At 43.4% G+C, this 18490-nt stretch overlaps 1 protein-coding gene across 4 annotated transcripts in view; it reads right to left on the reverse strand.

Moving 5' to 3' along the window:
• NRXN3 (neurexin 3) overlaps nt 1-18490 on the reverse strand; it is a 1560869-nt gene that overhangs the window by 1344921 nt on the left and 197458 nt on the right. The window lies entirely within an intron of this gene.

An 18490-nucleotide genomic window follows, 5' to 3' on the forward strand; every position in this document is an offset into this window, starting at 1 on the left:
ATAAGACAATGGCTAATGAACTGGCACCATTCCTAAAAGAGGTGATGAATGGGGTTTTAAGGGATCAAAGGATTCCAGAAACTTGGAGTGAAGCAAATATATCATTGATCCCAAAAGAGGGCCAAGACCTGATTAATGTGAAAAATTATAGACCTATATCGCTACTCAACAATGACTATAAAATTTTTGCGAAGATATTGGCGGAGAGATTGAAGGGGTGGCTCTCGGAAGTCATAGAGGAGGAACAAGCAGGCTTTTTGCCAGACAGACAAATAAGAGACAACTTAAGGACAGTGATCAATGCTATTGAATATTATGACAAGCGTTGTGACAAAGAGGTTGGTTTCTTCTTTGTTGACGCTGAAAAAGCGTTTGACAATTTAAACTGGGACTTTATGTTTGCCACTATGGAAAAGCTGCAATTGGGAGAAAGATTCATCAGAGCAATTAAGGAAATTTATAGAGACCAGACTGCAGCAATTGTGGTGAATGATGAATTGACCAAGAAATTGACGATAAGTAAAGGAACAAGACAAGGTTGCCCGTTATCTCCATTGTTGTTCATTTTAGTATTGGAGATTCTGATGATACAAATACGTCAAGATGAGGAAATTCGTGGAATAAAAATAAAGGACTATTCATACAAGGTCAGAGCATTTGCGGATGACATAATGTTAATTGTAGAGGACCCATTGGAGAACATGCCAAGAGTGATAGATAAGATCAAGGAGTTTGGAGACTTGGCAGGTTTCTTCATTAACAAAAAGAAGTCAAAGATATTATGCAAAAATATGACTAAGCAGAAACAACAATTGTTAATGGAAACAACGGATTGTGAAGTAACAAGTAAAGTGAAATATTTGGGAGTCGAATTAACTGCAAAGAACATAGATCTATTCAAAAACAATTATGAAAAACTATGGACTCAGATAGAGAGAGACTTGATTAAATGGAATAGATTGAATTTGTCATGGTTGGGCAGGATTGCAGCAGTTAAGATGAATGTGTTACCAAGAGTAATGTTTTTGCTACAGACAATACCAGTCATCAGAGACTCCAAACAATTTGAAAAATGGCAGAGGAAAATATCAGATTTTGTTTGGGCAGGCAAGAAGCCTCGAGTGAAAGTGAAAGTTTTACAAGATGCAAAGGAAAGAGGCGGAATGCAACTGCCCAATCTGAGACTTTATCATGATGCAATCTGCCTAGTTTGGTTGAAAGAATGGATGACATTAAAGAACAAGAAACTATTAGCCCTAGAGGGATATAAAAAAATATTTGGATGGCACGCATATTTATGGCATGACAAAGTAAAGGTCAACTCGATGTTCCTGCATCACTTTGTTCGGAGAAGTCTATATATAATCTGGAAGAAGTACAGAATTTATCTACAAGAAGGAACCCCTTTGTGGGTGGTTCCATATGAGGTGATAGACCCGAGAGCTGTTGATAATGAACAACAATGTTTAACGTATAAAGAAATAACTAAAACTGAAGCATCCAAACTTAGAATAAAGACACAAGAGGAACTATCACCTAACTACGATTGGTTCCAGTATAGACAGATCAGAGACTTATATAATTCGGACTCTGTAAAGGGAGGTATACGAATAGAGAATTCGGAACTAGAGCAGACCCTTCTTAAAGAAGATAAGAAAAGAATATCCAAGGTATACCAAGTACTGTTGAAGTGGTATACCGAGGATGAGATAGTTAAAACACAAATGGTGAAATGGGCTATAAACTTTAATAAAGAAATAACAATGGAGGCATGGGAATACTTGTGGAAAACTACAATGAAGACAACGACATGTATTAATATCAAAGAGAACATTTATAAAATGATCTATCGTTGGTACATGACACCAAAGAAGATTGCGCTAGGGAATTTGAATACTTCTAATAAATGCTGGAAATGTAAGAAGCATGAGGGCTCCCTCTATCATATGTGGTGGTCGTGTGAGGTAGCCAGGCAGTACTGGGGGGAAATAATAAGAGAAATGAGTGAAATTTTACAATTTCAAATTAATAAGAACCCAGAACTCCTGCTACTGAACTTGGGAATGGAGGGAATTCCAGCCCAACACAGGACGTTGATATTTTATATGACAGCAGCAGCTAGACTTTTGTATGCGCAAAAATGGAAAGTACAAGAAGTGCCAACTATTGAAGATTGGACTTACAAATTGCTGTATATGGCTGAAATGGACAAGATGACAAGAAAATTGAGAGATCTGGACTCAGGGCAGTTCAACACAGACTGGGAGAAGCTGAAACAATACCTGGAGAAGAAATGGGAGGTGGGAGGAAAACTGTGGCAGTTTGAGAACTACTGAAGTATTGAAGTAGAGGGGGGAGACTTTACCGGGGGGAGAAGAGATAAATGTGAATTAATAAGCAGTCAGATTAATAGATTGACATATATATAGATATATATAGGTTAACAAACAGAACATAGAGAAAATAATTAATTATAAGGACTAAATATAAGGAGTAGGGATGTGCGTTTCGGCATTCAGAATGCCGAAAGAATGCCGAAATAAAAGTGTTTCGGCTTCTTTCGTGGAATGCCGAAACGTTTCGGGGAATGCCGAAACGTTTCGGGTAGCCGAAAGAAAAAAGCCGAAACGTTTCGGGATTCTTTCGGCTTTCTTTCGGCTTTTCAATGGGAAAATGCCTCCGTCTTCCCGGACGTCTGGGGGAGGCATTTTCCCACCGAATAAGCCCAAAATTGGTGGGGACCTTCCTCTAACCCTTCTCTAACAACCACCCAAGTTTCAGACAGATTGGACTTTGGGGGGCCATGTTATGGCCCCCCAAAGCAGGTCCCCCCATCCTCCCATAAGAAAGCGAAGGAGCAGCATATTGTTAGCATGCTGCTGCTAATCTTCTTCATTATTTCCTATGGGGAAAAAATGAAGAAGCAGGCTTCCTTTGCCAGGGGTGGCATTTTGCATGCAAAATGCCCCCCAGCCCTCAGGGGCCCTTCTCCCACCCCTCCTCCCACCCCCCACCAAGGCTCAGCCTGCTCCCACTTGGGGGGGGGCATTTCATGGCCTCCCCAAGTAGGTGCTCTAATCTCTACCACTGACAGCTGGGGGAGGCTTGTGTTGCCAGGGGTGGCATTTTGCATGCAAAATGCCCCCAAGCCCTCAGGGGCCCTTCTCCCACCCTTCCCCCCACCCCCCACCCAGGCTCAGACTGCTCCCACTTGGGGGGGCCATTTCATGGCCTCCCCAAGTAGGTGCTCTTTTCTCTACCACTGACAGCTGGGGGAGGCTTGTGTTGCCAGGGGTGGCATTTTGCATGCAAAATGCCCCCCAGCCCTCTGGGGCCCTTCTCTCACCCTTCCTCCCACCCCCCACCAAGGCTCAGACTGCTCCTACTTGGGGGGGCATTTCATGGCCTCCCCAAGTAGGTCCTCTCAGCCCCTAAATCCACCCCTTACAGCCCCACACAAACCCAATTCCCCCCAGCTGCCACACACAGACCCAAATCCCCACATTAGCCCCTCACAGACCCAAATCCACCCCCACCTGCCCCACACCCATAACCCCAGGAACAGGCTGGCAAAGGCCAGCCCTCTCCCTTTGTTCCCTATGCTGGGAACTTCTAAACTCTCTTTCCCTGGGCAATTCTGCACAGCCCAGGGGTGCCACAATGGTGGGCACACTTCTGAGTGCCAGCTGGTCCCTGTGAAAGAGCACCTGAACCACAGACACCCTCCCTCAAATTCCCCCACCACCTACAGAGATGGCTGGCCAGCCAGCCCCATTGTTCCCTATGATGGGAACCAACTGCACAACAAAGAATAAAACAAGAACAACACAAAATAAAGTTTTAAATTTTTTTTCTCCCTTCCAAAGTACAAGTAGGCAAAGCATTATGACACATTACACCAGCAGTCCCCCACACAGAAAAATAACACAACTCACTTAACATCAGAGAATCACAAAGCATGATTCCTGTCAAAAACACTTTATTTCTTGAACAGCTTTAGGTTACACAGCAGGGGGGAACACCAAAGGGCATGGCAGCACTATCTTACACAAAAATAACACAACTCACTTAACATCAGAGAATCACAAAAACACAATTCCTGTCAAAAACACTTTATTTCTTGAACAGCTTTAGGTTACACAGCAGGGGGGAACACCAAAGGGCATGGCAGCACTATCTTACACAAAAATAACACAACTCACTTAACATCAGAGAATCACAAAAACACAATTCCTGGCAAAAACACTTTATTTCTTGAACAGCTTTAGGTTACACAGTAGGAGGGCACAACAGGGCATGATAGCAATGTACTACAAAAAATGATACAACCCACTTCACCGTTTTTGACAGCAATTGTGTTTGTGTGATTCTCTGATGTGAAGTGAGTTGTGTTATTTTTGTGTAGTACACTGCTTTCCTGCTCTGTGGTGCCTTCCTACTGTGTAACCTAAAGCAGTTACAGAAATAAAGTGCTTTTGACAGCAATTTTTTGGGGTGATTCTTTAATGTGAAGTGAGTTGTGTTATTTTTGTGTAAGATACTGCTTCCATGCCCTTTGGTGTTCCCCCCCTGCTGTGTAGCCTAAAGCTGTTCAAGAAATAAAGTGTTTTTGACAGGAATTGTGCTTTTGTGATTCTCTGATGTTAAGTGAGTTGTGTTATTTTTGTGTAAGATAGTGCTGCCATGCCCTTTGGTGTTCCCCCCTGCTGTGTAACCTAAAGCTGTTCAAGAAATAAAGTGTTTTTGACAGGAATCGTGTTTTGTGATTCTCTGATGTTAAGTGAGTTTTGTTTTAATTTTTCTGTGTGGGGGACTGCTGGTGTAATGTGTCATAATGCTTTGCCTACTTGTACTTTGTAAGGGAGAAAATAATTTTTTTAAAACTTTATTTTGTGTTGTTCTTGTTTTATTCTTTGTTGTGCAGTTGGTTCCCATCATAGGGAACAATGGGGCTGGCTGGCCAGCCATCTCTGTAGGTGGTGGGGGAATTTGAGGGAGGGTGTCTGTGGTTCAGGTGCTCTTTCACAGGGACCAGCTGGCATTCAGAAGTGTGCCCACCATTGTGGCACCCCTGGGCTGTGCAGAATTGCCCAGGGAAAGAGAGTTTAGAAGTTCCCAGCATAGGGAACAAAGGGAGAGGGCTGGCCTTTGCCAGCCTGTTCCTGGGGTTATGGGTGTGGGGCAGGTGGGGGTGGATTTGGGTCTGTGAGGGGCTAATGTGGGGATTTGGGTCTGTGTGTGGCAGCTGGGGGGGAATTGGGTTTGTGTGGGGCTGTAAGGGGTGGACTTTAGGGGCTGAGAGGACCTACTTGGGGAGGCCATGAAATGGCCCCCCCAAGTGGGAGCAGTCTGAGCCTTGGTGGGGGGTGGGAGGAAGGGTGGGAGAAGGGCCCCAGAGGGCTGGGGGGCATTTTGCATGCAAAATGCCACCCCTGGCAAGACAAGCCTCTCCCAGCTGTCAGTGGTAGAGATGAGAGCAGAGCACCTACTTGGGGAGGCCATGAAATGCCCCCCCAAGTGGGAGCAGGCTGAGCCTTGGTGGGGGGTGGGAGGAGGGGTGGGAGAAGGGCCCCAGAGGGTTGGGGGGCATTTTGCATGCAAAATGCCACCCCTGGCAACACAAGCCTCCCCCAGCTGTCAGTGGTAGAGATTAGAGCACCTACTTGGGGAGGCCATGAAATGGCCCCCCCAGTGGGAGCAGGCTGAGCCTTGGTGGGGGGTGGGAGGAGGGGTGGGAGAAGGGCCCCTGAGGGCTTGGGGGCATTTTGCATGCAAAATGCCACCCCTGGCAAAGGAAGCCTGCCTCTTCATTTTTTCCCCATAGGAAATAATGAAGAAAGATTAGCAGCAGCATGCTAACAATATGCTGCTCCTTCGCTTTCTTATGGGAGGATGGGGGGACCTGCTTTGGGGGGCCATAACATGGCCCCCCAAAGTTCAATCTGTCTGAAACTTGGGTGGTTGTTAGAGAAGGGTTAGAGGAAGGTCCCCACCAATTTTGGGCTTATTCGGTGGGAAAATGCCTCCTCCAGGCGTCCTGGAAGACGGAGGCATTTTCCCTTAGAAAAAAGCCGAAAGAATGCCGAAATAATGCCGAAAGAATCCCGAAAGCCGAAAGCCGAAAGAGATTCTTGTTTCGGCTTTCGGCTTTAACGATAGAGAATCTTCTTTCGGCTTTCTACTTTCGGCTATAGCCGAAAATTTTTGGCTTGCACACCCCTAATAAGGAGCGATTAACTAACAATATTTTCTTTTTTTCTGACAAGTTTTGTACCAAACTGAATGTCTGAAGATATAGATGGGTCAAATTGATTGACTACGTGAGGAGAGATATATAGAACTAATATAAAAAGATAGAATGAGTAATATATAGAGAATAAGTCAAATTGTTTGATATAAATGAATGTATGATCTATATGGTTTATGATATATAGAAATATTTGAAATTGAAAAATGGGATAAATTGTTTATCTAAGACGGAAACAAAGACTTACAGTTTGGGCATACAATGTTAAAAATAGTTAAGGATGTACTGCTTAGAATAATGGAGAATACATATTTGTTTTAGATAGAGGAAGCTAATAAAGATAAGGGAAAGGGGACAAAGGGTGGGAAAGCTGTTGGAAGTCAACAAAAAGGGGGGGAAAGGGAGGGGGTTAGAGATGAAAAAATTGGGGAAAATTGAATGTAAATGTAAAAATAATGTTCTAACCCAATAAAAAATTTTTTCAAAAAAAAAAAAGATCTCCAGCACTTTTTTTTTTTTTGTAACTAGCAGTAGCAAGACGCCCTTACTTTGCTTGGGATAATAGTACAGGGAAGCCAAATCTCAAATGCTCCAATGGATGATATTTGCTCTGCTTAGGGAAATGTGTAGGTAGGTATTAGGTCAGTGTATTTTCTCCAGTAGGGCAAATATCAGCTCTGAGTGGAGCCATTTGGGGAAGAGGTGCAGAGGGAAAAAATTAACCCGTCTTCCTCATGTTGTGATTCCAGCCCAAGTCAGGGCCTGCTATGGGGTTGCTATTTACAAAATAAATTTTAATACACAATAGGCTTGTCATTTGCACGGGTCAGAAAGCAATCTCCCACTCCCAGGCTACAGATGCCACAGAGCTCTTCATTCCAGTGGAAGAAAAAAGAGGGGAGGAGCCATGATATCATGATGTTGCTCTCCATCCCCAAAATACTCTCACAAGTTGCTAGAGCTCAGTTGGCAATGCTAACACACAAGTTCAATAAAAGCATCATGGGGTTAATAATACTGGCCTACTAGATCTTTTGTAAGAATTACAGAGATAATCTAAGTTAAGCATACTCTTCACTTATATAAAATTTTTATTATGGATGAGACAGGTATAATATGAAAGCAGAGCTCTCAGTGAATTCTCAAGGTAGCTTCCTCTTGACTTCACTGATATGACAGACATGCATATCTAATCAAATGCTGGCTTTGCCATCGATCTCTCCCCAGCCTTGCCCCCTGCTTCAGACAAGCTGCCCATCTCTATGAACAGTCATGCATTTACCCATTCATTTGCCATTTATTAATTTTTATATTTATATGAAAAACTGCATTGGTGACATTTCAGGTGCCAGTCAATCAACACTATGTAAAGCCAGTTTCCAACACACACACCCAACTCTGGAACAAGTACATTTGAACAGAATACAATGATGGTACTTGCAGAGTTACTTTATCATAGGACTGTATGATATTGGTGAAAAGACGTATATTTGTCCCAGATGGACAAAGAGTCTGCAGGAGTATGGGGAGTGTGTTACATAGCAGTCACCATACTTCCTGGGGCCTGATAGCTCCTAGCAGACTCCTTGGGCCTGTGCTGGCAGCCTACAATTCAAAAAGCCCAACCAGCCAATCAGTAGTAGCAGGCTCACCGGGCATGTTCTGCGGAGGGCTTTTCAGCCAGTGGACCTGGAAGATGCCACCTTCCCTCCTGTCCTGTCCACCAGCCGGGTATAACTTTGGATCCAGATGGGCCCCTTGGCACTTGATGAACTCAGAGAGAAGGTAAAGAGAATGGTATGGAGTAGTGGCAGCGAGGAAGCAATGGGCAAGCAGTGAGAGGTGTCAAGGAGCAAGAAGAGATTACAAGAACAGATTACTTTGGAGAGGCACCTTTCCGGCTGAAATCACTTGTGCTTCCAGCTTCACCTAGGGCTACAACCATACCGCCTAAGAAGGGAACCAAGGGAGGGAGCCAGCAGGGGGCTCACTCAAAAAGAGCTTGTGTGGGTCCAGGATTTGAGCTAGCCTTCACCTCATTGACTCTTCGCCTGCCCCCTCCCCACCCCGGACCACTATCCAGACAATGTTACTGCCAGTCTCTAACAGTTTCTGCATTCTGTTCAATGGCCTCCACATTCCCAGAATCTCTGGCAATCTTAGATCTGCCAGGGGTTGTGGCCACAAAAAATTGCCAAGGAGCAGGCAGCTGGCCATATCACGGGCCCTTTTTTCAGCCCAGCGCTTCCAAAATTGCGGGTTCCCCCCCCCCAAGTATGGTTCTGAGACTGGAAGGTGCCATTATCATTACGCAGATCAGCATCAGAAGGATGCTCTGAGACTCTTTGGTGCCAACAATTCTTTGTCTCACCAAAAAACTGGGGGCCCCAGATGCCATAGATGTGGGGAAACCACCAGAGCAGCCAGCAGGCCTTGAATTTAACATGTTCTATTTTGGGTGATCTGCAATTTCCTCTTGGATGCTTTCCTGGTATGCAGCTCTTGCGGTCAGATGTGCTGGATAGATGAGTTTGCATGGGGCAGCTTGCCCGAACAGCATTGATGAGGGCAGGAAAAAGGTGGACAAATCTGTGGGTTGCTTTGTCAAAGCAGCTGGTGGCACAGTGATCCCTTACCAGGGCATTTCATTCAGGCTGGAGGCATTGGTTTGTCCTGATGGGGTGCTCCTGTTCAGTTGGGGACAGGTGATTTGGCTACAGGGCATTCAGGATGGGCTTCAATGTTGGTTGGAGCTTTAGGAACTTTGGCAGGAGCCAGGCAAAGCATCACCTGCCTCTTTTGGCAGTTTTGTCATTGGCCATGGATCCTTGGGGGGTGGGTGGGAGATACATGGCCTGGGAGCACATTTTCCTCATAACTGGAGAGTCCCATAAGGGATCTTGGGGATGATGCATAGCACGGACATTCCTAGCTTGGAGGCTATTGCGGTATGCTGCCTGCCAAGTGTCAAGAGAATTCACACAGGGGTGTGTGCCCATGTGGAATCCCATTTACTTTCATCCCATAGTTTCCCCCCTCAGCAGGCGGGTTCAGAGGGTGAGGAGGTCATTGGCTGGCAGGCGGTTCAGCTGACACTTGAATCTGTGCCCCATTCTACACTAAGCCTCCATAAACTATAAACCAATAAAGTTGTGGACTTTTTAATTCCAACAAGTTGTCTTATGTCTTCTGTTGCCTTGCCATCGCCACCGGGATACTTTATATAAGTAATTTTCTTTCAGACTAGCTAGAAATTATAGAGTTACCTTCCTCACAGGTTTGGTGGTGGTGGCAAAAAGATAAAAATTACACAGCAAAGAGCAATATCAGTTTTTTTTTCAGCAGGAGAATCACTCTTAAAAACAGCAAACCTGGACTACTTCTATTCACAGAGGCAACCAAGAATCTGGCCTTTCTATTTCTGTAGCAGTAGTATTAATTGGACAGTATACTGTTTGACATTCCAGCAGGTCTTGCCCAAGATGGTAGTAGTAGACCAGAAGGCACAGAGAGTTTACAGGCAGAAATGTTAAGGCCCCAAAAAGGTGAAATCAGAATGCTGAATATGGACCAGAAGAGTCTCAGAAATGCTATCAGAGAACAAGGGGTGAAAAGAATTGGTAACCATGGGAAACCATTCTCATCTTAATCATGGCTGGGTAGGGGGGGGGGAAGCATCTCCAGATTAATAGCTAAAGTACTCAAGGATTAGGGATTATGGGGAGAATCCTGTTTGCTAGGATTAAGAGGGCTGTATTCACATGAAAACCTCAACCAGCAATTGCGTGAGAATAAATGGGTTGTTTTTATTTATTGAGAAAAAGAATGGGGGAGGGAAGAAATGCGAGTGGCAGAGCATTACAATCCATCAAATATTTGGAAATAAAACGCAGAAGATAAGGTTAAAGGGATGAGGTCAAGAGGAGGGGGAAAAAAACCCAATATTAAAAATGGAAAGTATACCAACATGACTAGTAACATGATAGATCAGGACAAAGAAAAGCCATTAACTGTAACTTTCAGCACACATGCTGTTTTATTTTTATGTCCATTTCTCAGCATGGGGCACTAAAAACTAGATCGTGCAGCTTTACATTTTGGTTTTGAGGCATGATGCGCTGTGTGCGTGTAACCTTAAGATGCTCAAAGTCTTATGGCATCTGGTTACAAACATAACCTTGCAAAATCCTTCTTCCAAACATTAACAATCCTCGCCTCATTCATTGCTCTTGTGAAGCTTGTCAGATTAACAGAACACTAAAACGTAATGCTGGATGAAACCTCAAAGGTCAACTCACAGCTTCCAAAGAGGCAAGAAACACCGTGCTCAAGCATTAGCCCACAAACTCTGCCCTCAGATCAAACCATATTAGAGATGCAACGAGCAGATTTCTGGAGGCAAATAAGGTTCTTCATTACTAGGCGAAGTTTTTAAAAAAGAGTAAACGTGAGGCCTTTCCAGACAATTGTTTTGTTATTTTATCGGTTCACTGCAGGAAGTTCTCTAAAGAACTGGTCCTGTTTGAGACTGCCTCAATTTTCCCAGCACCCTAACCACACTTTGGTGGTGTTTATAAAATGCACACTAGAGATTTTTTTTCTGGTGGCACCATTGCAATTTAGAGCAATGTCTAAAGAAAAACTGGCCATGTGACACAGGTACCTATTGAAAATTGCCTATAACATCATAAAAAGTGTAGCATGCCATCTTCTGCTATGCTCATGTGACGGTGTATTTTGAAAGTGCTGGGCTCATGCAGGAGCTGGAAACATAGCAATGTCAGGGCAAAGGGAACATCAGGACAAACCTGTCTGTTCTGAGAGCCAGTTTGATGTAGTGGATAAAAGTATGGGTCCGGAGAACCAGGTTTGATTCCCCACTCCTCCATTTGAAGCCAGCTGGGTGATCTTGGGTCAGTCAGTTTCTCGGAGCTCTCAGCCCCACCCACCTCACAGGGTGTTTGTTGTGGGGATAATAATAGCATACTTTGTAAACCACTCTGTGTGAACATTAAGTTGTCCTGAACAGCGGTATATAAATTGAATGTTGTTGTTGTTATTCTGTAGCAAAGCTACATACATTTCCTGTGCACTAGATACTGCCACTTCCAGGAACTGCCTGCAAACATTGTAAAACGGTGAAAGCACACTTTAAACTGGCAGGGTTGGATCCTATGTCTCCCTCCCACCAAGTCTCCCTCTGAAGATTCCTTCAACGAAAAAGGTATTTCTTCACCAGAGAAAGACAAAGCCTCTTTCTGTCAAAAACCCCTCCCTGTTCTCCATAGGAAGAAAATAAACTTAACAGAAGAAAGTCATAGGATCCAGCTAAGCTGAACAGTCACTTAATCCAAATCACAATTTGCTTAAGCAATTGTGCAATTAATTCGAATATTTGGATGATGATGATGATGATGATGATGATGATGATAATAATAATAATAATAATAATAATAATAATAATAATAATATTATTATTATCCCGCCCTCCCTGCAAGCGGGTTCAGGGCGGGTCACAACAGAAGATAAAATATACAAGATAAAATCACAATCAATTAACATAGCTTTCTAATAAAACACCTGCTCACCATATAAAAACCATGTAACATCTGATGGAGGTGGTGCAGCTTAACCATGTGTGGTCACTCATATATGGGGGGGTAGATGGTCAATACCCCCTACAGACATAAAGGAGACCGGGAGAGATGCTCATTTGGTGGAATATATAAACCAATGACACTCTCAGCTGGGGAGAGCGGTTGTAATAACCATGTGCTTATATATTGCTCTTCCGGACAGATTAGTGCCATCAGAGTGGCTAACAATACCAGTGTTATTATTATTCCCACAGTACAGCTGAAAGGTGGGGCTGAGAGGAGTGGCTTATCCAAGACCACCTCCTGAGCTCATGGCAGGAGCGAGAGTGGAACCAGCAGAGTGCTGGCTCAGAGTCCAGCCCCTTAACCAGTACGCTATAGCACCATCTTGCTTGCTTAAATAATTAGCTTTTTGCAAAGAAGCTAGTTTCATCACCTATCTTGGGAACCCCTTCTCTCTAGGCAATTTTGCTGGCTTATGATGATTTAAAACTTAAATAAGTTCATTTCATTTTCTTTCAAATGCATGTATTTTCTATAGCTAGGGATTTTTAAACAGTCAAAGACACTTAAAGCATTCACTAATCTTTTCTTGCCAAAATCTAAGATGAGGCTAGGTAGATACTCTACCACCTCTCCAATGTTATAATTTATATCTAATTTGTAACAAACTTTAAGGAAACAAATCACACGGAGTCTGGGGAGATCTGGCTACAGACTTAAGTAAACATACAGTTATTGCTGATATAAGAAGCAGGTATAAGAAAACTGGAACCAATTATTCCCATTAATCAAAAGTGGCAGAAAAATCAAGATGAGGAAAATCAATCTACAACATTCATCAAAAAATTAAACTTTTTCTTTGGGGAACTGAACAAGCTACCCAAGTAGCCTCTGAAGTTGCCAATTAAAGTACATGTATATTTTTGCCAAGTATACAGTGCCCTCCGTACTGGCTCTGCTGGTGCAATGGTCTCCACATATAGTCAGTGTTTTGTTAGGGGGACAGAAATTGGATTACAACATGGGGACAGTTATAACCGAAATACTGGCGAAAGCAAGACGAAGCGACATTGTTTGGGAAATAGAAACAACACACTACTTTCAGTCAACGGTACCTCATGCTGGAGTTCCTCTTCCTATTCTGCTAATATTAGCTAGATTTGAACTGGAAGAACATATGGGAATGGAAAGGAAAACCCAAGAACTCTTGGGGTTTTCAAGTGTTGTATGGCCTACATTCAAACCAAGCCCTGGCAACTCTGCCAATGAAAGGCAAAGCCAGACAACCATGAGAGGTGTCTCCTGAAGTTTTTGTTCTGCCGAAGTTTGACAGAGCTATCAAGTGTCCCCCTCAAAAGAAATCTACGCATCATGTTCTTAGTCTATGAACTGCATCAGCAGTTTGCAAGTATGATGCCTCCCTTGTTTTTCCTAAAAAAATCAATCATCTGGCATGCTACGTCTTTCCTTCTCCTTCCGTGTTTTATTCAGTTGTAAGCCTGCGGGCTACACCATGTCTTTTTAATTTGTATATGACACCTAGCAACAGGTGCAGTTTGAATAATAAATTACAATAAAGACCATTTTTGATTTTGTGAACACTGTTCACAGTTGAACTGTTCCTCCTTGCTTTTTCAGTAAGATTATTAAAATGAGACAAATACTCAGAGCAGAAATCAGGGAGTAAAGGAAGCATGATAGTCAGCAAGGAAATACATGGGTAGTGCACCTAATGTAGAAGGAAATAAAAATACATTCATTCTACTGATGATTGGCTGGTGTATCCTGCTCATGAAGCTCTGGGATAGGTCCAAATTAAATTACATATGGGCTCCAAGCCTCTAACATAATTCTAAAATCTCATTGGCTTGAAGCATTTGGAGGGATAATAACATAACATTCAATTTATATATCACCCTTCAGGACAACTTAACACCCAGAGCAGTTTACAAAGTATGTTATTAGTATCCCCACAACAGTCACCCTGTGAGGTAGGTGGGGCTGAGAGAGCTCTGGAAGAGCTGAGACTGATCCAAGGACACCCAGCTGGCTTCAAGCGGAGGAGTGAGGAATCAAACTTGGCTCTCCAGATTAGAGTCCTGTCACTCTTTACCACTACACCGAACTGAATAAAAAGCAATGTACACAGTCTAAATAAATGCTACCACCAACCCAAGAACTGAAGTACTCAGATGGGTTGCAGATATGCACACAGAAGTAGTCAGTTTCCCTCTGTTTTGCCACTACATACCTGAAATCTGCTACCTCACTTAGCAGAGCAGTAGGCGAATTTTCCACCTGCCAAATATAAATGTCCTGCCTCCCCCTTCTCATCACATCCCACTAATCTCCACAAAAAGCTACTCCTGAGGAACAACATGAGGGGGTCCACAGCAGAGAGGGGAAACTGGAGGAAACTGCCAATTTAGTTTGAATCTAACCATTGGAAATTCTGGTTGTTGTGGATTTTCCAGGCTGTATCACTGTGGTCTTGGCATTGTAGTTCCTGATGATTCGCCAGCAGCTGTGACTGGCATCTTCAGGCGTGTAGCACCGAAAGACAGAGATCTCTCAGAATTGGAAATTCTGTTCCTTATTTGGGTAAGCAAGAAGTAATTTATATTTTCCCACAGCACAAGACAACTGGTACTCTGAAACACAACAGGTAGCCATGAATAGCAAAGAGTTTTTAAAGGAGAGGAAGAGTTCCGTAGAGAGACAATTATAATCTCATGAGTACTACTATCAGTTTGGACAAGGCTCGACCTCCATGAAATATATACCATAACAGTTACTCATGATCTCCTCTTTAGATTTGTGCCTGTTATACTCAGAGGTGAAGGGAGGGCTGTGATTCAATGGTATTATATCTGCTTGGAATGCAGGACGATGTACACTTGTCCACAGCTGCAGGGTATACGGTATACTCCTGCAGAGGTTAGGGGGTCTCTACTGTCTTTTGCTGATCGTAGCATCTGTTGTATTTTTCGGGTGGGTATGAATACTGCTTGAAGGTTATGCTTTTTCATAAGCTTTCATAAGTGGTACTTACACAAAAACTCCAATCACCACCCCCGACAGAAAAGAGGCATAATGAAAACATTAGTGGATCGTGCAAGACGGATATGTGAGCCGCACTTTCTCAATGAGGAAATTAATCATCTAAACCACGCGCTTCAGGCAAATGGCTACTCCAGAAATGAAATCCGAAGAGCAATCAAACCCAGGATGAATCAAACAACCAAGGAAAAACAGTCTCCTACAGGAAAAGTGTTTTTGCCATATATCAAAGGAATTACTGATCAGATGGGAAAGCTTATGAAAAAGCATAACCTTCAAGCAGTATTCAGACCCACCCGAAAAATACAACAGATGCTACGATCAGCAAAAGACAGTAGAGACCCCCTCACCTCTGCAGGAGTATACCGTATACCCTGCAGCTGTGGACAAGTGTACATCAGGACCACAAAGCGTAGGATCCAGACAAGAATATAAGAACATGAAAGACACTGCAGACTTGGACAACCTGAAAAATCAGCAGTGGCTGAACATAGCCTAACTCAAACAGGGCACAGTATCTTATTCCAGGACACCAAAATACTGGACAACACTTCCAACTACTTTGTCAGACTGCACAGGGAAGCCATTGAAATTCACAAGCATAAGCAAAACTTCAACAGGAAAGAAGAAACCTTAAGAATGAACAGAGCATGGTTTCCAGTTCTGAAAAACACCAGGATAACAAAACACTCTATACCCGACTATAGCCCTGCAGAGAAGATTAGCACATCAAGCACCAATCCATATGCAAAAGAACCTCCTCATGATACAGTGAAGCCTCCCGCCATTAGCATTCCACACCCTGGGAAACTCTTACAGGATGACTCAGCTCAACCCCACCCCTCCTGAGTAGATAAAAATGACCTGCCAACATCTTTTCCACACTTTGACACTGAGAGATCTTTGTCTTTTGGTGCTACACCTCTGAAGATGCCAGCCACAGCTGCTGGCGAAACGTCAGGAACTACAATGCCAAGACCACAGCAGTACAGCCCGGAAAACCCACAACAACCAACCAAATGTTTATTAAGCATTCTCCCGAATGGAACAGACACATCTAGTTTCTCAAACGGCACCAAATATACAAAACTCAGTTCTGTTTCAAGCCATGCTAACACCATATGCAGTTGGTGAAACAGTTGTTTGAGCAGTGGCAGTTTCATATGTATGGCATGGTAGCTACAGTCATTCTGAACTGAGAGCCAGTGTGGTGTATTGGTTAGAGTGCTGGACTAGATCTGGGAGACTCAGGTTTGAATCCCTATTCTGCCATGGAAGCTCACTGGGTGATGTTGGGCAAGTCACACACTCTCAACCATACCAAGGTACCTCGTTGAGCTATTTTGTATGATACAGTCCTATAATCTGAGTAGAAAGCCCTCCTAAATAATTCAGTTTTGCATGGTTTGTGCCAGGAGAGTGGGAGCTTTTCTGACTTCCTCAGGCAGGACATTCCTTAAGGTAGAGGCTATCACAGAGAAAGTGTGCATGTATGGGAAGTTATTGATTCTGCCCCAGTGCAGGGTGGTATCTGCAGAAGACCCTGTTAAGATGAGCAAAGTTGCCATAAAAAAATACAGGGAGAGAGGTAGTCCCACAGATATGAGGGACCAAGGCCATGAAGGGCTTTGAATGTGATAGTCATCATGACCTTGAATTGAGTCCAGTAACTCAGCCAAGTAGCCAATGAAGTGACTGCAGAATGGGTGTGATATGCATGCTCCGTCCAGCTCCTGAAGTAAACAACCTACAGTGTTCTTCACCAGCTGGAGTCTTCAAGTTGACTTTAAGGGGAGACCTATGTAGAGTGCATTACACTATCGTACAGTAGTCTCAATGTTACCATGGCATGAATCTAGGTGCTCAGATCAGCCATGCCAAGGTAGGGGGCCATCTTCCAAGCAAGTCTGAATTGGGAGAAGGCCTTTTTTTGCAGCAGCATTTACTTCCTTCTGTAGCAGCGGCACTGGATCTAATATAACCCCTAGGCTTTCACCTGAGTCAGCCACGGTCAATTGAGCCCCATCAAAGGTCCGAAACACAATGTTCTTCAAGGTCTCTGCTTTTCCAACCAGCAACACTTCTATCTTGTCTGGATTCAATTTCATTTTGTTTGCTTTCAGCCATTTGACAGTGGCTGACAGGAGATTTGGATAGGCTCCTAGCTCTATGTCTTAGTTATGAGCTATGCATGTCATGGACAAACAGATGGACAGACACATCCTTTCAGATTTACTTCTTTATACTCCAGCTTTCTCCCCAGTTGGAACCCAAAGCAGCCCACATTGTTCTCCTCTCTTCCTTTTTATGCCTACAACCCCTCTGTGAGGGAGGGCTGGGCTGAGAGTATGTGACTGTCCCAAGGCCAACCTGTGAGCTTCCATGGCAGAGCGGAGGTTTGAACCTGGATTCTAGTCTGGCTCTGACCATTACACTACGTTGGCTCTTTTTTCACACTTTACACTTTGGTACACTAGCAAACATTTAAAGTGAGTTTGGATTGCCCCAAAGGAACGTCAGAGAGCCAACAATGCAATATGATGTGCCCTAATGCTCCTTCAACCTCCCAACCTCAGATTCTTGCATGGGGATGTGAAGTAGGTGGGTAGGTAAATAGGTAAACAGATGGGCAATACTTCTCTTTGCTGTTAGATACCCAATAAAATTTATTTATTTATTTAATGTTATTTATAGTCCGCCTTTCTCACTGAGACTCAAGGCAGATTACACAGTGTGAGATTAGTACAGTCAATTTCAAGGACATTTCCATAAACAATGCCATAGGGTAAATAAACACAATTTTACGAAGAGACAGAAACAGAATATAAGCAATTCTGTGGCTGACATTAGACTACATGAAGCACAAGTAGCTCATAGGAGCACATATGTAAGACAACAGGTAGTATGTAAGGCAACGTAGTAGTGAGGTTTATGGTCATTAGCGAAGCATCTGAGAGCCCCTCCCTACAATACAAAAGCCTTTTTGAATCATTTGTTTAAAACAAGGACTGTACAGAATAGAACTGAGATGTTAGACAGCCTTTCTTCTGTAACTACACTCTGTGTTGCAAGTTACCCATAGAAGATTACTCATAGGCTCATTCTTGCTGACACTGCTGTGCACTGGCAGAAGTTCAGGGCATCCTCTTGTTTCCCTGCCAGAGCACAGATGCCAAGTCTGAGTCAACACTGGTCAGCACAAGTATCATCTGTTAGAGGGAATCCTTGCCTGTCAGAGGCAAGGGATTTGCAGAAATTTACCACTGTATTTCAAAGAAATACAAGGGTGTACATTCGAGATAAGCCAGCAAGCACATATAAAATTAAAAGAAGTCTCTACTAAAATGACAAAAGAAGATGAAGAAGTGCTGGTGGAGGTATTTGTATACAACAAGGTCAGGCATCTTGCCACGTAATTCCACGCAATTTTATATTTTTTGGAAAAATTAAACAGTGGCTTGACTTCCAGTGTGCTGGAAAAATAAAATCAATGTGTTCCGTAAACCCACAGTGCAAGGAATTCTGTACAAGCAGAACCTTGCAGTGTAGCCCAAGCGAACAAAATTGCCAGTAGCTCAGCCAA

The sequence above is a fragment of the Eublepharis macularius genome, chromosome 2 (genome assembly GCF_028583425.1).
Source record: "Eublepharis macularius isolate TG4126 chromosome 2, MPM_Emac_v1.0, whole genome shotgun sequence".
In the NCBI taxonomy this organism is placed as follows: Eukaryota; Metazoa; Chordata; class Lepidosauria; order Squamata; family Eublepharidae; genus Eublepharis; species Eublepharis macularius.